This window comes from Neltuma alba, unplaced genomic scaffold (genome assembly GCF_004799145.2).
Source record: "Neltuma alba isolate B1F8T4 unplaced genomic scaffold, ASM479914v2 tig00012515_pilon, whole genome shotgun sequence".
NCBI lineage: Eukaryota > Viridiplantae > Streptophyta > Magnoliopsida > Fabales > Fabaceae > Neltuma > Neltuma alba.
This window is the reverse complement of record NW_021636982.1, coordinates 4,033-12,899: the sequence shown is the minus strand read 5'-3', so window position 1 is coordinate 12,899 and position 8,867 is coordinate 4,033. Positions and strand designations below refer to the sequence as shown.

General features: G+C 33.9%; 1 pseudogene; it reads right to left on the bottom strand.

The window, feature by feature from the left end:
* Positions 1 to 3,981: 3,981 nt before the first annotated feature.
* LOC114727938 (glycerol-3-phosphate 2-O-acyltransferase 6-like) lies at positions 3,982 to 7,477 on the bottom strand (annotated as a pseudogene).
* Positions 7,478 to 8,867: the final 1,390 nt, after the last annotated feature.

The window sequence follows — 8,867 nt, the reverse complement described above, 5'->3', positions numbered from 1 at the left end:
CTTCACTCGGTAATTTTTTAAGGACAAAATTTTTTCATCAGAGATTTTTGTTCCTAATTCCACTACAAAAAAAAAAAGACTTCAGGTGACGACTTTTGGCGGCAACAAAAAAAGTCGACACTGAAAATCCACTTTCGGGGGCGACAATAAAAAGTTGCCACTGTAAGTAAGACTTTCAGCGGCGACAAAAAAGTCACCGTTGAAAGTGTTTTGTCACCGCTGAAAGTCTACTTTCAGTGGCAACACTGAAAGGTCACTGCTAAAAGTAAGACTTTTAGTGGTGACAAAAATGTCGCCGCTGAAAGTTCACTTTCTGCGGTAATTTTTTTTGTCGTCGCTGAAAGGTATACTTTAGCGGCGACTCTAAGGTCCGACTTTTAGTGGCGACTTTCTAATGTTGCCACTAAAGGTCTAACTTTCAGCGGCGACTTTCTGATGTCACCGTTGAAAGTATAATCTAATAAATATATTTTATTTACAATAATAATAAACAGATTCAATCTAGCTCAACGGCAAGATTGGATACAGAAGGAGGTAGTCACGAGTTCAAACCTTGAAAAAGATACATTTAAGATGAAAATATTTGGGTGGTAACATGGCAAGGAGTGGTGATGTGGTGACGATGTAGAGGTGGCTGACAATGACGTGAAGGTGGCTAGTGATAACGTGACATCCGGTCGGTGATGATGTGGCGACCAGCAGTGATGAGGTGGAGGTGGCCAGTGATAACATGGCGTCAGCGATGATGACATGGCATCATTAAAATCAATTTTTCTTAGGCATCACTTTTAGTGGTGACAAAACAGTTGCCGCCGAAAGTAGCTTTCAATGGCAACAAATGTCGCCGCTGAAACTTCTGAAAGTCACCATTAAAAGTATCTTTCAATGGCGACCTCTTTTGTCACTGCTGAAAGTTTTCAATTAAAGTCGCTATAGCAATGACTTTTCAGCGACGACAAGTCGCCACTAAAAACTTTCAACTGCGACTTTTTGTCGCCGTTGAAAGTCAATTTTTTTTAAGTGTTCGTTGCTCATTTTAACTATAAAATTTTTAGCGACAGAATTTTGTATTTCTATTTTCCGTGTCTAATTTCATCACTAAATTGTTTGTCATGAAAACGTTGTCACTAATTCCATCACTAATCTATCACTAACTTTAAATTTTATTATTTTAGATTATAATCCTCCAATAATTTATATAATAACATAATTAGGAATGCAATGATTTAATTATGTTTTGAATTGTAAAATAAATTTATATATTTATAAAGTTAGTGTCAATGAAAGTGTCATCATGATTAGATACATACTGAAACAGGAAGACAATTTCTTAAAAAACTTGTTTTATGTGTCATTAAAATTAATGCCTCTTAATTATTAATAATAATTGAACAAGTATGATAAGAATATTAATAATTTTCTTATAAAAATTAATATAACAATAAAATTTGATCATGATATAATTGATAACTCATAAATTAATTAATAACTCATGATATAATTAATGATTCATAGAAGAAGATGGTGACCTAAATGCCCAATGAAGATGAGGATTTTCTTAGTACTACTGTCTCGGGAAAAGCTTTCTTTCTTTCCGTTTTGATCGCTGTATCCCGGAAAGTCCACGAAACCCAACTCGACGTCACTGAAAATCACACCTTCGAATTGACTATGGAATACGGATACGATGATGTGTTGTTAATTATTGATTTGTTGTGCCATTGACCTTAAGGTTATGCACCTACTTAGAACTAATTAATTAATAGAAATCAATTGTCACTCAGAAACAATCAGGCGGATGGAAACCTGTGATTGGGCGTTATGTGTTTGTACGTAGGACGCATATTATTTATGGCATATGTTGTATTATTAGCAAGTGTTGTTTTGGCAGTTGTGCAGATATGTCGGCATTGTTGGAGATGGATACCGAACTACTGTATCTTATTCAATTAATTAGCCATTTAGCCTACCTTTTTAATTCCCTCTTCTCTGCCTAATAAATTATAGACATAATTTTAATACAACCCTCCTCCTCTTTTCTTTTATTTCCTTACCTTAACCTTCATTTCCTAACCATTATTTCATAGAGTATATGATCATACATACATATATATATGATCTCTTGAAAAAAAAATCTTCAAATTAATTAGTATATGTATCTGAAGTACAGTCTTCTTTGTGGTCTTTAATTTGAATTGAGGAGGCTCAGGCAATCATGAAGTTTTTAACAATATCTTCTGTTGACAAATTGCTTAACCGGAATAGGCAATATATACAAGATAAAAACATTTAACGGAACATTAATTATTTTAGATTTCAACCATAAAATTGTTGTGAAGTAAGATACTCACTTTCGAATATCTAAGGTGCACTCGAAAGTTAAGAGACCATGTGAGCTGATAATGACAAATTAAAGGTAAATTAAAGAACCAAATTTGACAATGCAGTTAGACACAGCTCTTCTCTACTGAGGAGCAGACCGGGCTTTTAATTTTGTGCCTAATCATAATTTATTTTTATTCATAGAATTACATGATGAGAATAATTATCTTGCATGGGTTTTGTGTCCAATCCATCTTCTCACATGCAAGATTATGGAAACGTAATTAATCTAGAATTAATCTCTTTCAAAGCTTTTGGCAATCTTATTTTAAAAGCACATTCTGGAAAAGGCGGCTTCCCCTATATAGTAGGTGCAACTGCCTCGGTGCACAAGTAATAATGTCTATATACCCAAGATATAACATCTAATTTGAAGTGTAATTTGTATGATAAATTTAGGATGGGGTATTAGTATTTATATACTCCTTTGGTCCTTAATATAAGACCTAATTATTGAGTTGATTTTGGTCTTAAATATAAGACATATTTCTCATATTTATCAATTTTTTCAAAATTACCCTTATGAATACTCTCTCAACCATAATTAAGTAGAAGAGGGAGAGATGATATTAAGGAAGATGATTATGGTGTTTTAGGAAAAACATGTCATATTTCTTATAATTAACTAACTTACTTGACTTCTTTAATCTAATCAAATTAGTTAAATAGGTCTTATCTTCCTCGGGTCCTAAATATAAGACTCCTTTCGTAATGTAAATTACACTACGAAGGGGGTTTTATATTTAGGATTAAGGATTGGAGGAGTATCTCATTGAAGGTTTTTGTTTTTAACGGAAGTTTGTGTCATGTACAGAAAAATATATACAACTTTTCATTTCCTCAATCCACTTTATATACGCGCGTGTTTATTCTTTATAATTCGCATTCTAAAAGCTTTTCAGGTTCTAATAAGTCATTTTGCGCAAAATCTATAAAACAATTAATTTATTTTCAATAATATACTCAGGATGGATTTTTTTTAGTTGAGAGAGATGGCCAAGACTGAGTCTGAATTTGTTGCATTTAATTAAGATTATTCATATAAAGATGAGGCTGACTTTAATGACATTAACAAATTTTAATTATTTTTTAGTTTATACTCCTCTTATCTTGTTTATAAATCAGTTTTAACATGTTTTATATTGATATCCAAAAAACCTTAAATCTTATTAATTTCATTTTTAAATTTAAATAGTTTTTTTTAAACTTTATTCCTATTTAATACTTTAAAAATAGAAGTATTGAAAACATTAAATACTCTATTTGTACTTATTGATGGTGGGCAGTAAATAAGTAAAAATGGCTTGTGCACATGTAAATACCAACAAAAAAGAAGTGAAACGCATTGTGCTCTTTCGTAAACTAATTATTTTTAAGATAGTGAACCCATCATTCTTTGACAGCTATGGATTGACTCCCCTTATTCATTGGAGCTTGTAATCTCTTTGTTTTTTTTTTTTTGGCAAGCATAGGTATCCTTCTATTAGAAACAATTTTGTTTGATATATTATTTAGCATTAGACTTGAACATCTTTCTCAGCGGGAATTTGAATATTATTAGTTCACCACGTTGTAGGAGACTAACCTTTTCAACTAGAGCTAACTCCTGTTGGTTGTTATCTCTTTAATCTGGACTGAAGTGTACTTATCTTTCGTTGGCAGGTTCGTGCACCCAAACCCTAAAGTTCCCGCAAGAACCGTCTGAATGTAACTCGCAACTTCAAAGCTGGACTTCCCTCCCTCACACGTGAGCTCAACTGGAAGCTGGTTCAGAAAAGTACTCAGATGTAGGCATAGGGTTCATTAACACAAAGTAAGGGTCCAAAATCTTATGCCCACGAACTGTGGTCCCGTCAAACACAGTCTGCTTTGTGTTAATAGCCACAGGAACGACTATCAATTAATTCAGCGAAAAGAGAGCTGAATGTAACGACTGGCCCTCGTGATAACGAGGGGCAGGAAGAAATAACCATTGGGTCAGAAGATATCCGAATTGGGTTTAGGGAGAATGGGCCACCTTGGACGGAGCTAGTGTATGCATTGGAGCAAGATGAGAGAATAGGGGCAGTCCAGAATTTGGTGAAATCGACTTCTCTCTGGCTTTTCTTTCCCCGCAGTATTCTCTACTTCTATCCTCTGTTTTCTCTATGACTTTTCATGGTTCTATGGCTGACAATTTTCCCTTGTGCTCAAGTACTGCTGTTGAGAGCTGCATATTATAGTTCCTTTTTGTCTCTATTTCTTATTTGATTCGGTGTGTTCTTTAGATTGTTACACTGAACCTTAGCAGAAATGGTTCTCTGCAAGTGGTTCATACAGGAAAAATCACCAAGTCACCTTCCTGAAGCAGGTTTTTAATATTCTCTGCATCTTTCTCTCTTTCTCTTGACAAAGCAACGGTTTTGATTGGCGTTGTTATTTCACTGAACTTCCTTATACTGTAGGTGACACAACTGACTTTCTCTTCAGAGCTACTGCAACACCTATAGGATCGAGCAACGTACGGTGGTTGCAGACAAAAACGACACCACTTTGACCTGTCTTTGGGGGGGGGGGTGGGGTGCCCTTAACAAGGGTTCTGACCCCAGAAGCTTGGAGCTGTACCAAACAATTTTTTCTGGTAATGGGATGTTAAGGCATACCCTTACGATGGATAGTATGATGCCAATGGGGAGCCATAGCCCATAGGAAGGTCAAGAGTGCCTTAAGAGGGGTTGGCCTCGGAGCAAAACGACCGTCGTGGAAGATAACTTGACTCAGAAGTTTGTTCCTTGGTAGTGGCTCACACTTTGTTCTTGGCAATACATATGCCTCCCGCACAAGACGAAATGAGAAATTGATGTGGAAGACAGCACACACACGCGCACACACATATGGGTGAGAGAGTATTAATGTTCCTAATTAGGTTGTTTTTACTTGTCAGTTATAAGAATCTACGCATGGGGGTAAGAAAATTGTTGTTATTTTTAGTTAAGAATTCAGCTGAGTTCAATATCAGGAAATCATGAAGGTTAGGACAAGTCAAAACATAAACATCTAGCATTTATAGAAATTTAATGAAAATAGATTACCTGCCAATGAAATCACCATATCTCATTGTCTTTATCATATATTTGAACCGTAATGTGATTTTGTTTATATAAATTTTATATGTCATACTGATATGATAATATTAATCTAAAAGAAAGCATAAAAAATTAATTTTACACTCTCCTTTTTTTATATTTTGTATCATGAGTTCATCTCCTTTTACAAAAAATATATTTTCTCAATTTTTTTAAGGTCATGTTAACTACTTTCGTGAAATTATTAAAAAATAGTTATGACTTACATGTCAAATATTTATTTAAGTTAAAAGTGAACGAGTTTGTGATCCTTTTAAAAATAGAGCATAAATATTTTATTAAGCTCGGTAAAGGAGAAAATTATTTTTTTGTGCAAATAATTTTGATTCAATTATAACTTAATTCCTAAATTTTAAATCAATACAACTCAGTTTTTATAGTTTTTACTGAATGCAACTCAATACTTATAGTTTAATAATAACAATTTAAAATATCAGTCCCTATATTTTAAAAATAGAATTGTACTCTTTATGACATTTAGGAACCGTAGTTTTAGAAAGTTAAAATTATAAGAGCTAAGTTGCATCGAATAAAAATTCAAGAATTAGGTTATAGTTGAGTCAGAACTAATAAATGAAAGGTCACGAGTTTAATTACACTTATAACCTAAGGCTTCTAGCATTCGCTTTCCTAATTAGAAAAAGTACAGATCTAGAAGATCAATTTTTTTCTCTAGTAAAAAGTAGGCAAACTAGCTGGTCAGTCTCATAAATTGGACAAAATGGAGTAAATAATTATTAATTAATTTTTTGTTTTCTTGGGCTAATAATATTTTTAATTTGTAAAATTTGACCCCATTTTGATATATGAAATTCGAAACCAGTGATTTTAGTTTCTAAAATAGGGTTTAAAGAACAAGAAACACAATTTCAAGGTCCAAAATATTTAAGCCATCAAAATGAAATCAAATTTCGAAAACTAAAACTATTGGTTTCAAGTTTAAAATACTAAAAATAGTACTACTTTCGGTTTTTAATATAAAAGCTAGTTGACTAATTTGAATATATTAAAAAAATTAGTTAAGTTAGTTATTTGTAATAAATAGGTATTATCTTTTCTAAAATTCCTTTACCAATCAATTATGTGTATTAACTAGAATTACTATTTGATAAAACTTTTAATATGTAAAACCACTGCAAGAACTATCTTAAAAAAATAGATAAATATGAAAGACAAAGTAGTTTAAATTTATATTTAAGATCAAATTGAAAGTGAATTATTAGTTTTATATTAAGTACCAGAGCTAATATTTCCCCTTTCTACTTCTTTCTCTGAACGTCAATGTAAAACAAATTCCTGAAAATTGGGACCCCATAATATCGGCGAGAAGGAATTACAAGGGCAAACATTGCAAATTGACATGAAGTAGTGATAATCAGATTCACAGTGCCCCACTCCCAAACCTGGTAGCTCAGATCCAAATTCACTCAACTCTTTTTTGCTCACCAACCACTGTACCTGGTTCCTTAACAAGTCCTGTCAGTAGTGTCCCCCGAGATTTCATGACTCTCAGCTCTGTCACAACAACCTTGCCGGCCTCAAGAAACTTCTTGGCAAATGGCTCCACCATCAACCTTGGACTCGCCGTCACTATGTACCTCGTACCTAACGAATTGAACACCCGCCTCGTCTCTGGGTGAAAGTCGTCGGCGTAGAACTTGGGCGGCACCGACCTCGACACGAGCTCCACGTCTCTGGTCTTGAGTCCGGCGAAGGTGATGAAGATGAGAGCTTTAACTGCAACTGTTTCAGAGACGAACAAGTAGGTAAATACACAAAGGGGACTGAAGCAAGAAGAAGGAGTCCTCGGAGGAAGCTTCCCTGCTTCGATAGCGACGAGCATGTAGCAAAGGAAAGCGCTTCGTGACACGAGAAGCGTGCCATCTAAATCGGAAAACGGCGGCTTGGTTGTGTCGTTCATCGGTTATGCACTTTGAGATGGGCTGGAAACGATGAAAAGGTGCTTCCATGGCGACCATGGCAAAGAAGAAGAAGGTTTGGATGAGAAAGCTGCCCACACGCTGTTATTCTCAGGACCAGTTTCGATACTTATCATTTAAATGAGCATCCAAGCTCATCACATCTCGACCATCTTATTTATTTTTATTTGTTTAAAATAATTATTTTAATGGGTATAGAATCTAAAATAAAAATAATATCTTAACTACTAGTTTTTCAAAACATGATTTGTTCTATCTAAAAACATTAATTAAAAATTTTAAGTCTAGATCATTTATATAAAATCTGATTAGTCCAGAACTGATGAGCATTGAAACTGGTTTCATTATTATCAGAGCCGGGGGATTTAAAAAGAAACGAGAAGAAGATGGTGGCATTGTTGAATAAAGATGAGGATAATCATAGTTCTACTATGTTAAGAAAAGCTTTCTTCTTTCCTTTTTGATCGATTTATGAATCAGTTAAGTCCGCGAAACACACAACTTGACGTCTCAAAAAATCTCATCTTCGAATTGACCATGGAATTGGGATGATGATATGTGCTAATTATTGATTTGTTGTGCCATTGACATTAAGGTTATGCAACCCTACTAGAACATGTTACTTCGAGAAAGTGGATTAAATCGTCTCTCATATCATATTTCTGAGCATCATTATTTCCGTTTTAAGTTGCAATAGTCTAAGTTATTTTATTTTTATGATATACTCCTACCGAACGTCTTTATGGAAAAAAAAATTATTTTTTCCCCAAATAAAAACAACTATCATCCCTCCTATCAGTTACATTTATATTAAAAAAAAGTTCTTTTTAACCCTCATTAAGTTAGCACTATTTTTTATGCCAAAGTTTTTAGGTTGATCTTGTCACCCTAGTTCAAAAGCTCCAGGTGGACACTCACAGTGGACTTACATTTATCTCATCCTAAGAAGGCTCGCACCAATAACATGTTAGAGACAAGTTCTTTCCATTCTCCACTTGGCCAATCCCTTGGGTTAAGTGAGCGCTATTAATTAAATACTTACAACTAAAAGCTAACTAATGGAAATCAAAGCGACACATGCACGTAAAGTTCAGAGAGATCGAAACCTGTAATTGGGCCTCGTGTTTGTAGGTAGGAAGCATATTATTTATGGCATATTTTAGATTATGGGCAACTACACCTCATTGAATTAATTAGCATATTAATACAACCCCCCTTATGTCTCCTCTTTTATTTCCTTTATTAACCTTCATTTCTTACATAGATACACAAGCATTGTTTCTCAAGTATATGATCATATATGACTCTGCTGGGAAAAAAAAAGAAGAAAAAGATCATATTTGATTCATTTTAAAATTAATTAGTATATAATGTATATCGAGTACAATTTTCTTTGAGGTCTTTAAATTGAATTCAGGAG